The 15,013-nt window shown below is 38.7% G+C and overlaps 1 pseudogene; it reads left to right on the plus strand.

The window, feature by feature from the left end:
* Positions 1-13,672: 13,672 nt before the first annotated feature.
* On the plus strand, positions 13,673-13,762 carry LOC124513676 (uncharacterized; annotated as a pseudogene).
* Positions 13,763-15,013: the final 1,251 nt, after the last annotated feature.

A 15,013-nucleotide genomic window follows, 5' to 3' on the forward strand; every position in this document is an offset into this window, starting at 1 on the left:
TGCACATGCCTAGGATCTGCTAGATGGAGGTAATAGGATTATTTCAAGAATTAAATGCAGTTACATTTTTTTTTTTTTTACCTGACCCTGAAATCATGAATATTTCCCTTGCTTGACTAAAATCTTTCTAAGGACGGGTACTTACTTATTTCTTCCCTGTTCCACCATCCTGGTGGAGTTGAACATATCTTTAAAGTGTTGTCAACTTGGATTTTCTCTGGAACCTAATGGGATCCTGAATCATTTGTACTTTGTAGGGAAACTAGCCAGTGGTTTAATCCTCCCCACCTTTCTTTCCCTCCCTCTTATAGGAAAATTTCTTAGAAAGAGATGTCTATATTTGCTGTTTCCATTTCTTTTATTCTCATTCTCTTTTGAACCCACATTAATTGGTGTTTTGTTCCTACCTCCATTGAAAGAGTGTTTCCATAGTCCTGGATGATTGCCATAATATCAAATCCAAAGGTAGTAATTATTCCTCATCCAGTTAGGTCTAGCAACATTAGGAAGAGTTGATGATTCTCTTCTTAAAACACCTTTCACTTTGCTTCCAGGAACTATCCTCTGTTTGCCTTCTACTTTACTTGTCACTCTTTCTGAGTCTCCTCTGTTCATTCTTTCTCATCTTCCTGAAGCCCAGTCTTCAGACCTGCTCTCCTCTGGTTCTATACTCACTTCCTAGGTTATCTGCTCTCCTGGTTTCAGGGGTTTAAAAGCCATCTGAACTCTGACAGTGCCTAAATTTATATCTACAACCCACACCAGTCTCCTGAAAGTATTCTCATATATCCATCTGCCTACTCAACACATCCCCTTCAATATAAAGTTGCTATCTCAGACTTAATATGGCTAAAACATAACTCTAGATTTCGAAGCTCCCAATCTGCTCCTCCCACAGGGTTATCTTGATAATTGGCAACTCCATCCCACCAGTTGCTTGGGCCAAGAATCTTGGAATCATCTTGAGTTCCCTCTCATTTTCTACATCACTGTACTAGAAAATTCTTTCAGTGGTACCTTTAAAATATATCTTGAATCTAGTCACTTTTCCAGTGCTACCTATTTTACCTAAAATGATATTTTTGCTCACTTGGGTTATTATAATAACCTAAGTTCCCCTGCCACTCCCTCACCCGGCAAGAAGAGTAGCCATTCAAATAATGTGAATTAACTGAATTCATATTCAGTTGGAATTCAAATTTTTGCTAAAGGAATAAATATATGATTTTGTGTTATTGTGGTGGCTGTGTGGAGGTGATCTCACCCAGGTGCATCCTCAGGATTTAGGATAGCTGTAAGTCTCGGGGTGCCTGGGTGACTCCGTTGGTTGAGCATCTGACTCTGGTTTCAGCTCAGGTCATGATCTCACAGTTCATGATTTGAGCCCCGTGTCTGGCTCACTGCTGAGCATGCAGCCTGCCTGGGATTCTCTCTCTCTGCCCCTCCCCTTCTTGTACATGCTCACCGTCTCTCTGTCTGTCTCTCTCTCCCCCCTGAGAATAAATAAATTAAAAAAAAAAAAAAAAAAGCTTTGAGTCTCCCTCACAGATCAATGCATGCACCATTCATAGGCTTTAAATACTACTTATTTTTTTTTTTAAAGCCTGTCTATTTTGAGAGAGAGCATGCATGAGCATGCAAAAGTGGTCAGGGACAGAGAGTGAGGGAGAGGGAGAATCCCAAGCAGGCTCTGCACTAATGAACCAATCATGACCTGAGCCGAAGTCAGATGCTTAACTGACTGAGCTACCCAGGTGCTGCTAAAGACTACCTTTTAATTCCTGGTGAGGTTACTCTAGTAAGGCAGTGAATACCCCTTCAGGTGGAGGAAGGTGAGCTCTACCTTAGAAGAAGGTATGGGGTAAGCTGGTTAAGACATTCCAAGGTGATAGAGGTGAGAGCAATTTTTTTTTTTTTTTTGAAGACCGATGTTCTCTATTATTTTTTTGTGGTCTTGGTAAGTGTGCTCTTTAATCCCCGTCACCTATTCCACCCTTCTCCCCACCCACTTCTCCTCTGGTAACCATCAGTGCTCTATAGTTAAGAGTCTGTTTCTTGGTTTGTCTCTTTTTTTTTTTCTTTTTATTCTGTTTCTTAAATTCCACATATGAGTGAGATCATATGGTATTTCTATTTTCTGACTAACTTATTTCACTTACAGTTATACTCTCTGGCTCTATTTGTGTTGTTGCAAATGGCAAAACTTCATTCTTTTTTTGTGGCTGAATAATATTCCAATGTATGTGTGTGTGTGTATATATATATATATATATATATATATATATATATATATACCACATCTTCTTTATCCATTCATCTATCATTGGACACTTAGGCTTCTTCCGTACATTGGCTATTGTAAATAATGCTGCAGTAAACATAGGATTGAACGTTGAATTAGTGTTTTTGAAGACCAAGTATCTTCTATAATAAACAACAGAGTAATACATTAACAATGAGTGGAATCTGGCAAAGCTGCCTATCTAGCTGGGGTCTTAAATCAGGTATAATTGGCCTTGAACTTTCCAGTAACAGGAATGACTTCAAAATCAATTGTTATTGATACATATTTTCTTCTTAAAAGGGGCCCACATGAGCATTTTTGCTGGCTTGGTTTGTTTCTCTCTCACTCTGACCCATTCCATTATTTATTGCCACAGGGTTGGGGCTTCAATATTATCTCAGTCTTGCTTTTCTCATTGCCCTACTTTTAGGCTTCGTGCTATGTGGATGTGATCTGCCTTTGGGTATTAGGTTCATCAAAAACTTTAGTTTTCAATAATAACTTTTAGTTCTCTGTGCCAGGTGCTCTAGGGCCTTTGGATCCTCAGCCAGATCACAAAAATGAATAAAAACAACTTTTCCACTTTCACTAATAGGAAAACAAACTTCTCATCACACTTTCAGAAGAGTTGGCATTTTATCACAGTCTCTTGTTTGGGGTTATTGGGTTTGAGATTTAATCAAAGAATATTTGCCCGACACAGAAAGGTGTGCAATTTGTAGCACTTAACTATAGCCCTGCTATATAGCTACAATTAACTCTTCTTTGTGCAAGACGATGTGTGTATTCTTTACATTTAACCCTCATGATAGCCGTATGAAATATGGACTATTCTGATCTCTTCTTTAGATTTGCCTGGAGTGACAGAAGAGACATACTGCAGAAAGGATGTTCAGATGTTCTCCTAATGCCAAAGAATATTCTTTTGAAAACTTAACAGTGTTATCTCCCTTAGAACAAGGGGTAGTGACTATGAGGCAGAACATGTTACTTTTTCCTTTTTCTGTAAGAGAAAGAGCCCAACTCTTCTGAGTCCTCTCCTAATTATATTCATTTATGTCCTGGAAGAATAAGGAAGCATAGCAGTTTCAATGCACTTCTGGTGCTTAGTTCCAGACAATGAACCAGTCTCTCAAATGTTCCCTTCTGGTAGGAGCTTAGGGAAGCCACCAACTTATTTATGTCCGTGAACAAACCATGAGATAAGGATATTTTCTGTCCTAGCAGATTTTGAAAAAATGGAGCCAAAAACCTTTTGGAGGAAGAAGCCACATTTGAGCAGTGTTCTTCTGAGTTACCCTGTCCTAAATGATTCACTCTCTTGTTATCAATTCACTGTTTTTCAGAAAAGAACTGTAATTCTACCTTTGAGCCTTTTTACCTACATTAATAAGGCCACACCTATATAAATAACTTCTGATTGTTTGAAAACGAAAGTACTTCATGAATCAGACTGACAAAAACAAGGAAAACCAATTCATTTAAACCTATAATTGGATCATTTCTACTTTTGGCAATCCCCTATATATTTCCCAATAAATTAGTGTGATTACACTTGAAACCCAGATAGCATCAATTTTCACTTTAAATTAAAGAGAAGATTCTTGGATAGATCTTTTCTCTGACCAGCAAGCAGTCTCCAGAGCCTCTAGGAACTCATTAATATGTTGAGCTTTGAAGTTTCTGATTTGGCAGAATATCTGTGTTGAGTCAATATTAAGTGGCCTAATGCTGAAATTTCTTCTCAGCTAGTTAGCTTCATGGGTTAGAAAATGCTGCTAGCAAAGCCATTTATTTTCTGTACTGTAGAGAAAGTTGCTGTTCTGAACTATTGGTTGGATCCTTAACTCTATGGTGTGTTTACGGTGTTTCACAAAGCAGGAGCCAGGGACATTTGGACCATGGCATTCCTAGTGCTTTCTGTACATTGGTAAGTTTGATCTCTTCACTAAATTTAGGAAAACAATGTTGCTTTCCTTGAGCCCTAAGAATCTTGTCTTGATTAGTCAAATCCACACCACCTTTCAAAGGAGAAAGCAGGGGCTTTTTGTGTTATAGCCAAGGGCATCAGCATTGGGTATGGCATAGGCAGGGAATATTACTTTATATCAAGGACCATTTACCAGTCACTCCTGTTGTATATGAGAGACCCCTGTGACATCTGAACAAGCATGGGTAAAGAGCTTGTTTGAACTCTTGGCTTCTTCCATCATGTGGTTGAATTCTAGGTCTGTGTATTAAACTACCCAATCAATGTCTCCACTCAATTAAGAGAAGTCTCAAACTTAATGTCTAAAATAGAACTTCAATCTTCCCCTTGTAGAGGGTTGAACAGTGCCCTTCCCAAAAAGATATGTTATTCTGGAATCTATGAATGTGACTTTATATGGAAAAAGGGTCTTTGCAGATGTAATTAAGAAACGGATCTTGAGGAGGGCACCTGTTGGGATGAGCACTGGGTGTTGTATGGAAACCAATTTCACAATAAATTTCATATTAAAAAAAGAAACGGATCTTGAGATGAGATAATTCTGGATTATGTGGGTGAGCCTTAAATCAAATGATAAGTGTTCTTATCAAAGAAGGCACACAGAAGAGGAGAAAGCAGACAGAGGCAGAGATTACAGTTATGCAGCTCTCAGTCAAGGAATGCTTGGAGCCACAGAAACCCAAGAGGCAAGGGAGGATGCTCCCCTAGATCCTTTGGAGAGAGCGTGGTCCTGCTTGACACTCTGGTTTTGGACTTTTGTCCTCTAGAACTGTGAGAGACTAAATTTCTGTTCTAAGCCACCAAGTTTGTGGTAATTTAGTGCAGCAGTCCTAGGAAACTAATGTACCTCTTAAATCTGCTTCAGTCCCAGTCTTCAGATAATGGCAACTCTAGTCTTCTAGCTCATGCCAAAAACCTTAGGGATTATTCTTGACTTCTTTCCTTCTTCCATACCTCTAATCTAACTTATCAGCAAATCCTGTTGCTCTATTTTCAAAATATCCCAAGGAGTCAGTTCTCATTGTTCACATTACTATCGTCATCATTCAAGCTACCGTTATCTCCTGCCTACCATATTAGAAAAGTCTCCTATAACATATCTTCTTTCTTTGATCATGTCTTACTACATTTTATTTTCAACAGAATAGCAAGAGTGGTCCTTTAAAAACCAAATTAGATGGGGCGCCTGGGTGGCTCAGTTGGTTGAGCATCCAACTTCAGCTCAGGTCATCATCTCACAGTCTGTGGGTTAGAGACCTGCATCGAGCTCTGTGCTGACAGCTCAGAGCCTGGAGCCTGCTTCGGATTCTGTGTCTCCCTTTCTCCCTCCCCCTCCCCCACTGATGCTCTGTCTCTGTCTCTAAAAAATGAATAAATCTTAAAAAAAATTAATAAAAACCAAATTAGATCCTGACATTTCTCCACTTAAATACTGCCTGTGGTTTTCCATTTTACTCAGAGTAAAACCCAAGATGAGTAGCAGTGGCCTGTAAAACCCCAAGTCACATTCTTTACTCTTAATTTTCTGTGATAACTACCTAGAATGTTCTCTTAAAACTTGCAACCCCTCCCCTTGCACACATCCAGTTCCTCTTACCCTGATTAATTTCTCCCATGACATTCAACTTTCTAACTATGGGATTAACGTTTTTATTAAGTAAGTTGTCTTCCCCCATTAGCATGTAAGCACCAGGAGGGCAGAGATCTTTGTTTTTGTGTTGCTACTTTTATCGCTGCTGTATCTCAACCCCCTAGAATAGTGGTCAGCAAATTCTTTCTATAAAGGGTCCTAGTCCATTTGGGCTGCTATAACAAATTACATGGATGTGGCTTAAACAACAAATATATATCTCCCGGTTCTGGAGACTGGACATCTGAGATAAGGGTGCCAGCATGGTTGGATTTTTGGCAGGGTACCTCTTCCTGATTTCTAAACCACCATCTTCTTTCAAGTGGCAGAGAACAGAGGGAGAGGAAACAAACTCTTTGGTGTCTCTTAAAAGGGCACTAATCCCATCATGAGGCTCCACCCTCATGACCCAATTACCTTTCAAAAACTACCAATAGCATCATATTGGGCATTAAGATTTCAATATATGAAACAGTCTATAGCAAGTTTCTTGTATTTATACAATGTTTTTAAAAAATATAATTTATTGTCAAATTGGCTTACATACAACACCCAGTGCTCATCCCAACAGTGTCCTCCTCAGTGCCCATCACCCATTTTCCCCTCTCCCCCACCCCCAGTCCACCCTCAGTTTGTTTTCTGTATTTAAGAGTCTCTTGTGGTTTACCTCCTTGCCTCTCTGTTTGTAACTATTTTTTTTCCTCTTCCCTTCCCCTTGGTCTTTTGTTAAGTTTCTCAAGATACACATATGAGTGAAAACATGATATCTGTCCCTCTCTGTCCGACTTAGTTCACTCAGCATAGTACCTTCCAGTTCCATCCACTTTGCTGCAAATGGCATGAATGTTGAGCATTTTCATGTATATTACTTCAGAGCATCCTCATAGAAACCCTCTGACATAGCTAGAGTAGGGACCTTAATAGTTTATGTGATCTCAAAGTCATTTGGCTGGAGCAAGGCATATGAGAATCCTAGCTTGGGCTTCTGATCTGTTTTTATCATCATGGCCTCAATTTATTAACAAGTGATTCTATTTGAAAATAATGCTGTTCTTCTAAAAGGTGAAGTATTTTAGCTTTGTTCCAGTACCATAGTTTTTCCATGCCCTGTCTCAAATCTAATGGTTATATTAAACAAAGACTTAGAGAATTCTGTCTATCCTGGTGTCTGTAACACATCAAGCTGTACTTATTTGCAGAGTAGGTGCCCCAGTGGGCTATATTTTTAGGCCCTGTTTCCCCCCCCCCCCCCCCGCTTTTAGATTCAGTGAATTCAGGAATGGAAGGGAATAATCAGCATAGGAGAAACACCTCCTAAAAATGCAGACAGGAAACAAAGATGTGGTAGAAGTGAAGATTTTGATTACATACAGGGGTCCAGCTAGCATGAGTTAGAGGAAATTGTTGCTGAATTTCCCACTTATACTTTGGTGCACAGAGTCTATGTGTTGGTGTTAAGAATGTTCTTCCAGTTCACTATAGGGATTTCTGGGAAATCAGCTTATCAATATGGGGCAAGAAAACCATCATGATGCCTGGTGCTCCATAACCACTAAGACTGCCCGAAAGAATAATCACTGTGGCTCCTCCATCCCTTATTTCCATCCCATTTCCACAAAGAGAAAGCAAATTTTGCTTTCATCTTGCTTCTTAATCTTCTGGACACCTGTCTAGAAAAGCATCATCAAGACAACTTGGATGTTTTTATTTCTCAAGTATTATTTTCTAAGTACTATTCTTAAGTTCGTTTCTTTCATCCTCCTTCTTGCTTTCTTCCTTTTCCAACCAAATGAAATGCTAATTTTTCATTAGTTTCTGTAACCACAGTAGAGAGGTCCTTTGTAATTCATGGATCTTTGCTCCAGTCCAGCCTTGCTAATTTTCTGTGTCACCTAAGTCCAGGGGCCCATTAGTCTTAGGATTATTGACAGTAGGATGCAGTCACGTTTTAAGACATTAATGCAGTCTGAATGGGCCTTCATGTACTAATTTGGATTTAGTAAATGTAGTTAGGATGGGGAAGTAAAAGATTAAAGGGGTGCTGGGCCTAAAAGGTGGTGTCAGCCAGGAGCTATGTTTGTAATAAGGTCATTTGAACATATTTTGATGATGTGCAGGCACCAGAAATGTTTGAAGAAGGGGATGAAGGGAAAGGATAATATTGGAAATGGCAGGGGAATGATTTTCTACTGTATCTCAGCCCTGCCAGTGATGCAACTAGGGAAGAGAAGGGCTGAATGAACACAAAATTTTGGTTGTTGAACAAAATAGGATCAAAGAAAAGGGAAGAATAATCAGAGGTAATGATGGTAATTTGTTTTTTAGTTCAGAGATAATTGACCCATACTGAAGACATAATTATGGTACATTAAAGAGATTAAAAGAAAGACAAAGACAAAGGCATGGAGTGATGACAAACATGATTCAGAATCCTATAATTATGATGTTTTTATAACCACAATATTTTGATATTAGCCTTTCAACCCACAAAATGCAGCAACAGCAGAAAACCAAGCAGATTCCTTTTTACTTGTCAGATCCGTTTTCTTTTTTTTTCTTTCTGTTTCTTCCCTTCTTACATTTCTTCTAACAGCTGCCAGTACTTGAATGGTATCTGGTGGTGATAAGGATGTGGAAAAGTAGAAATGATTGTCTATTTAGATGAGAAGAGTAAGTCTGCAATGAGAGTTCTCCACTCCAGACTTTTTCATGCAGCTCTAGTGTGGGTATTTTGGGCTTAGTCTGAAATTCTAGCACCTCTCAGCTGGGATTCCTTTCAGTTGCCAATTTCCCAGAGTGTGACTTTATGAGGCGCCTTAAGATGATTTAGGGACTTTGGGTGGACACGTTCTTTTTGTTGTTGTTGTTGCATCAGTTACAGATTTGAATTAGCATTAAAAATGTTATTTATCCCTTCAATCTATGCTGTTGTGGTAGTTCTTAGGATAAAGTAAACAAAGTGAGTGTATTTAAAGGATAATGCTATTGGTATAGGTCTTTGGTACAAATCATGATAGAGGCTGGGCAATTACTGACTTTGTGAAACATTATTTTAGTTCCTCCTCTCCTTCATCCCTCAGAGTTGTCTCATCATTGTCCCCTGGCAATATAATGGGAGAGAGGTAGGGTGCCAGTTCTGAAATACCATCAGAGCATGGAAATTTGGGTGCTATGTACTGACTACACTGATATTAATCCCAGCAATCTGTAATCTCCAGAAATAGACTTGAATTCTGCAACAAGTCTACTGCCTGCTGGCAAGGCAGCTAGCACTTTAGAGTATGCAAAGAGAAAACCAGATATACCATCAAGGCTGTGTGGGATAGTGGGGATTCACACATTTTGTCTGTTTTTGTGTGCATTTAGTGCTAGGCTGACTGCAGTCATAAGATCAGGCTTCAGTGCATATTGAGGTGGTATGCTTTCCAGAACCATGCAGTTTCTTGAATAAATATAGTCTCTGTTAAGAAAAACATACAGAGCCTATTAAAAGAGATTGATTTTTTTTTCCCCATTTGGTTCTCTCCTTACCCAGCTTCTCCTATTATATACATGAAGGCACAGTTTTTCTTTGATCCAGGGCTCAACCCATCATTTGTGGAAGCACAATTCACTGCTTGCTTAGTTGTTCAGATTAGTATTCACCAACATCTGTACTTTGTCAACTCAACTCCAAAAAATCTTTCCATTCACAGGAAAACTGGAACTGACATCCAAACTACTTTCTCAGAATGAAGAGATTTTTCTAAGCACACAAGATAAGTAGGTTGCAAAGTCTAGAACAAAAAGAGTTTCCAGGTTGGAAAAAAACATAAGAAATACAGGAAAAATTCATACAAACTCTCTGAGATGGAAATATCTTGCCGTGTAGACCTCAGAAACGCTATTCTTTTTTTTTCAAATTACAAAATCCTCACACCCCTTTCCATGTACATAAGGTTTCTGCTTTGCATGTTGGATGGGCAGCTCTCTCTCATTTGGAGCATCCTTTGGTGCCCTGGTGCTCAGCCCACCAGCTTATTGACTATATTAAACATGATCCTGAACTGAGAGATACAACATATCTGTGCCATACTCAGTTCAGTGTGCAGCCAACACCTGGAATCTGTGTCAGCATTTTCAACCCATACCTCCCTGACCTGCTTGGATTGTGATACTCTAGTTTTAGCCTAGGAGTGGCCTCAGACTCCTTTTCAACACAGTGCTTGAGACTGCCTGTTACTAAGCAGGGGAAGCTAATCTTCAGAGGGAAACTTATTTTCATCCTCAGGATAAAACCATGGAAGGAAACCCTGTATAGAATCACATGGGCATTTGTAGAAGGAAATAATGGATCATGTAATAATTCCACTTGCCCCCTAACCTCACAGGGCATTTTTAGTAGCTTAATATGTATTATTTTTCAAGTGCTTTATAACCCAAGAGAAGTGTAAGTGCCTAGCTCTATTAGTCTGTTTCAGATCTGTAGGGAAAGATTTAATATTAAACCTTTTAAGCTTGACAGCTCCCTTTTAGACATGCCCAATTTACCACACTTCAGCTTCAAGCAACCTGGATTGGGATAAGGGCTGAGTTCTGTTCCTGTTTGACATCTTCTGAGCATCCATTGTCAGCTTTAACAAGCTGTGTATTGACATTCTTCAATATACATTATCTGCCAAGATGCATTCCAGCCATTTAAACAAGGGCGTACTTTTTAACTGGCAATGAGAGGGACTATTACAGTGCTTATGGTGTCAAAGTTTGAGCATACACTGTCACTCATTGGCTATGTAGGTGTTGGGAAGATGCAACTTTTTAGTCTCCAGAAACTTCGCAAGGAAAAGGTAAAGACCCCGACATTTTTTTTAAACCAGTTTTTTCTTTCAAAAGGAATCACTTGCACACAAACTATTTCTACCTATATATCTAACATGTATGTATGTATGTATGTGTGTTAATATTTGTGTATTTCTGCTATCTGTTCTAATTTTGCATCTCCTCTGACTTTCAGTAGTGAAGGGTTAGCTTATATTCCTCTTGAGTCATGAGTTATTCATGAGATTGCAGCTCTTTAAAGGCATGTGTTCTGTGTGTCACCCTGCTGAGCACACTGGATTTGCCATACACCATTAACAGTAGTATGCTTGGCCCTCTTCCGAGGCACCAGAAAATCACATTAGCATTTACTCCTGCTTTGTTGTCCATAACATTGTTATTCAAGTCTTTATGGGTATAATGAACTTTACCCGGAATAACTAAAGGAAATTACAATATAAGAGATAAAAAAAAAAAAAAACAAAAAACCAAACACCACAGTCAATGTGAAATACAGCTATTCCCATAGTGGGAAACATCTAGGAAATACAACTTTTGAGGGATAAGGGTTGATTTTTGAATGGGGGGGGGGCGGTTTCTTTGGAATGTTTCCTCTTCCTGTCTGAGTCCCTGTGTATTACATATGCGTCTTTCTGGGACCACCACTTTCTTGTAATAACTGCTGGGCTTCGGGTCATCCATGCTATTCTCTACCAACAAGGAGCACATATACCAACACTTAAATTATTTGGCTTAAAGTAATATTTGGAATAATGGCTCTAGAGTCTCCATCAGGACAGAATCAATGGCCCTCATCTCTTCAATCCTACTGAATAATGTGGTGAAGAGCAATGGGGTGTGGGTTGTTTTATTACTGAAAACACATAAGATAGTGCAGGTATTTTCCACCACTAAGAGTTGCAGATTCATCTCTCCATTATTTTGGTTGTACAGTAGCTAACTATAAAATCAGACAAATACTTTTCCGAAAGAACTCTTAGGAAGAATATACTCCAAACCAGAGGTAACCAGCTCTGTTGTTCATATGTCCAAGTAATGAAGTTGATTAGTTGAATTGGGTAGGGGTTATGGCAAACTGAAGGCTGTTTCTTCTAAAGGTGTCTTTTGTATATATTGGGACCTTAGGAGTTGCTCAATTCCAGGGGGTGGCATATTTGTATTACATGTACAATTCATTTGTATTTTTTTTAAAGTTTATTTTGAGGGAGTGGTGAGAGAGAGAAAGAGAGAGAGAGAATATGAGAATCAATCCCAAGCAGGCTCCGCATTGTCAGTGCAGAGACCGATGTAGGGCTCGATCTCACAAACAGCAAGATCATGACCTGAGCTGAGATGAAGAGTTGGATGCTTAACTGACTGAGCCACCCAGGCACTTCATATACAATTCTTTTGTATTAATTTCACTTTGGATACAAGCTAAGTGGTGCTCTTTGAGTTTATAAGAAAACCTGGCTCTGTGACATTATATCTCATTTTGAGTATGTGAAAATACAAGCTCAGAGTTGTCAGATCTTTATCTATTTCTCTCTTCTCTCAACTGCAATTCTACATGAAATCTTCCAATTTAATTTTTTGCAAGTAACTCAAATGAAAAACAAGTCTGTGTAAGCCAACAAAATGTCTGCAGGCCAAATTTGTCTTATAAACAAAGATACTGCATTCCATCTAAATCCTTAAGGCACCAGAAAAACATTTTCCTAACTGCCCTAGTAAGTTGAGAGATCAGTTTTTCTTCCTGTAGGGATAGTACTTCACATTATAATTAGAATGACCGTACCTCATGTTTTGCCTATGGCAGTCATGGTTTATGGCTCTAATCATGGTATCCAGTTTCATTTAGCGTTTGTCCTAGAGTTTTTATTTTTTTAAGCATAGTGTTATTGATCACTGCATTAAAATAAGCACTCTGCATTTGGTTGATTTCATGTTTACTTCCAGCTTCTGTCATGTTAAGTGGGCAATGCATATGTAGTGAACAGAGTTCTTACTTAAACACATAAGTCATCACTGGTCCATTTTTCATATTCACTATTTCTCTTTTCTGGCCGTTTCCACATGGCCAGTAACTAACACCCTATCTCCTTCCTTTGAAAGATAGCATTAAGAGTGCTTGCTGGTGAGCAAGACTGCACTTTATTAGGAGAAGCTAGAGACCACCAACACCTACTTTTAGGTAGCGATGGAAGAACTGCTTATTGTTGCTGTTTCTTCTGGCTGTTTGGTGAATTGCTGTGGTCCTTCTTTGGGATGTTGGATACACAAAGCATCTGGCCACTAGTTGCACACACTGGGAAACCTGCAAAAATTAAAAGTTAGATATATGTGAAATATGTATGGAAAATAATTGTTGGAATGTGTTGCTACAGTGATTTTTGTCATTTACTCCATGATAACTCTACAACAATTTATTTTTTTCATTATGCGTTAAACATTTTTTTCTAATTGTTGGCTGCAATGTGCCAAAGCAAAAAAAAGTATATTTAAAAGAGATTAAATATGAATTTGTTTCTTAAGATATTGATGAATGGGACACTTCCATGAGACTTTGTTGAAAATTATTTATGGGGGTTATCATAATATTAATGAGCATGTGAAAACCAAGAGTCAGAAGTATGGTAAAGAAGCATCAGCCTCTCCTTCAAAATTTAATAGTTACTTTAAGAAGACTACCCTGTTAACAATGATTGGAAACCTACAGCTTTAGAAAGAGCACTTACATTTTATTCTGTGAAGCATGACTTTTCATTTAGATCAAATGACAGTTCTAAATTAGTTTCTTCTGTCATTGATTCCAGCTTTTCCTGTGAATACATTAAAAGTAAATTGATAGTTGTTAATAGGATAGCTTCATTAGCAGAAAAACTTTGCAAAGAATTAAACAATGTTTTTTTTTCCCCTCAGTGTCAACAAATGTTTCAAGTAGAACACGAACTTAGATAAATTCAATAATATCGCTTCTCGGCCTTTTGGCTAAGATCAAGTGTAGATAAATTCAATAATAGCTTATTTTTAAATTCCCATTAATGGGATCAAAATCATTCTAAATTACGACATCTGACAGTATTGTGAATACTAGTATAAAGTTAAACATGTCATCATTTAAAATATTTTGTGGAGAAAATAGGAACAAACAGATTTTACTGGCACACAGTGTGGTGGTAAAAATAATGTTATTAAATTAAGAGGCCCTGGAGCAGAAATGTACTTGAAATTGGTTGTGGTGCATGCATAGTTTATAACCGCATCTAAACAAAATGTGTTATTTAACCAGTCAAAATGGAAGTTGTAGATATCAAAATAATGTCATACGTATCCACTTAGAATAAATAAATTACAACTTTATTTTGTAATGAGGATGGTATTAAATTTTTAAAAACTCTTCAGCATGCTTACCTCTTAGTTACTCACCATCAGTCAGAGATGTTTGAATTTTCAATGAATAGCATTAGAGAACAAACTAAATGTTTTATGATGGTGATGGTATTAAACTGCTTTAAAAAAATAAATTTTTGATTGCATTTTGTTCAAACTTAATTGAAAATCTTTAATCAGAACATTTAGCACATGAATGCCAAAAAAACCTGCAGCTTTTTATGTATTTGGCAAGTTTCAGAGAAGAAGACGTTGTGAAATTGATCTCTCAAAAAGGAAAGGAAGGCCGCCTTGGTGGCTCAGTGGGTTGAGCGTCTGATTTCGGCTCAGGCCATGATCTTCTGGTCTGTGAGTTCCAGCCTCGAGTTGGGCTCTGTGCTGACAGCTCGGAGTCTGCTTCAGATTCTCTGTCTCCGTCTCACTCTGCCCCTTCCCAACTCGTGCTCTCTCTCAAAAATAAAAATAAACATTTAAGGGGCGCCTGGGTGGCTTGGTCGGTTAAGCGCCCGACTTCGGCTCAGGTCATGATCTCACGGTCCGTGAGTTCGAGCCCCGTGTCGGGCTCTGTGCTGACAGCTCAGAGCCTGGAGCCTGTTTCAGATTCTGTGTCTCCCTCTCTGTCTGCCCCTCCCCTGTTCATGTTCTGTCTCTCTGTGTCTCAAAAATAAATAAACGTTAAAAAAAAAAATAAAAAAAAATAAACATTTAAAAAAATTTTTGAAAAAAGGAAAGGAAAAACTGAATGGATAAAACAATAAAAGCCCAGGGGCACCTGGGTGGCTCAGTCGGTTAAGTGTCCGACTTCGGTTCAGGTCATGATCTCGTGGTTCACGAGTTCGAGCCCCGCGTGGGGCTCTGTGCTGACAGCTCGGAGCCTGGAGCCTGCTTCCGATTCTGTCTCTCCCTTTCTCTCTGACCC

Source organism: Lynx rufus, unplaced genomic scaffold, assembly GCF_022079265.1.
Source record: "Lynx rufus isolate CCGP_SWC_20201006 ecotype Redwood Valley unplaced genomic scaffold, mLynRuf1.p SCAF_18, whole genome shotgun sequence".
NCBI lineage: Eukaryota > Metazoa > Chordata > Mammalia > Carnivora > Felidae > Lynx > Lynx rufus.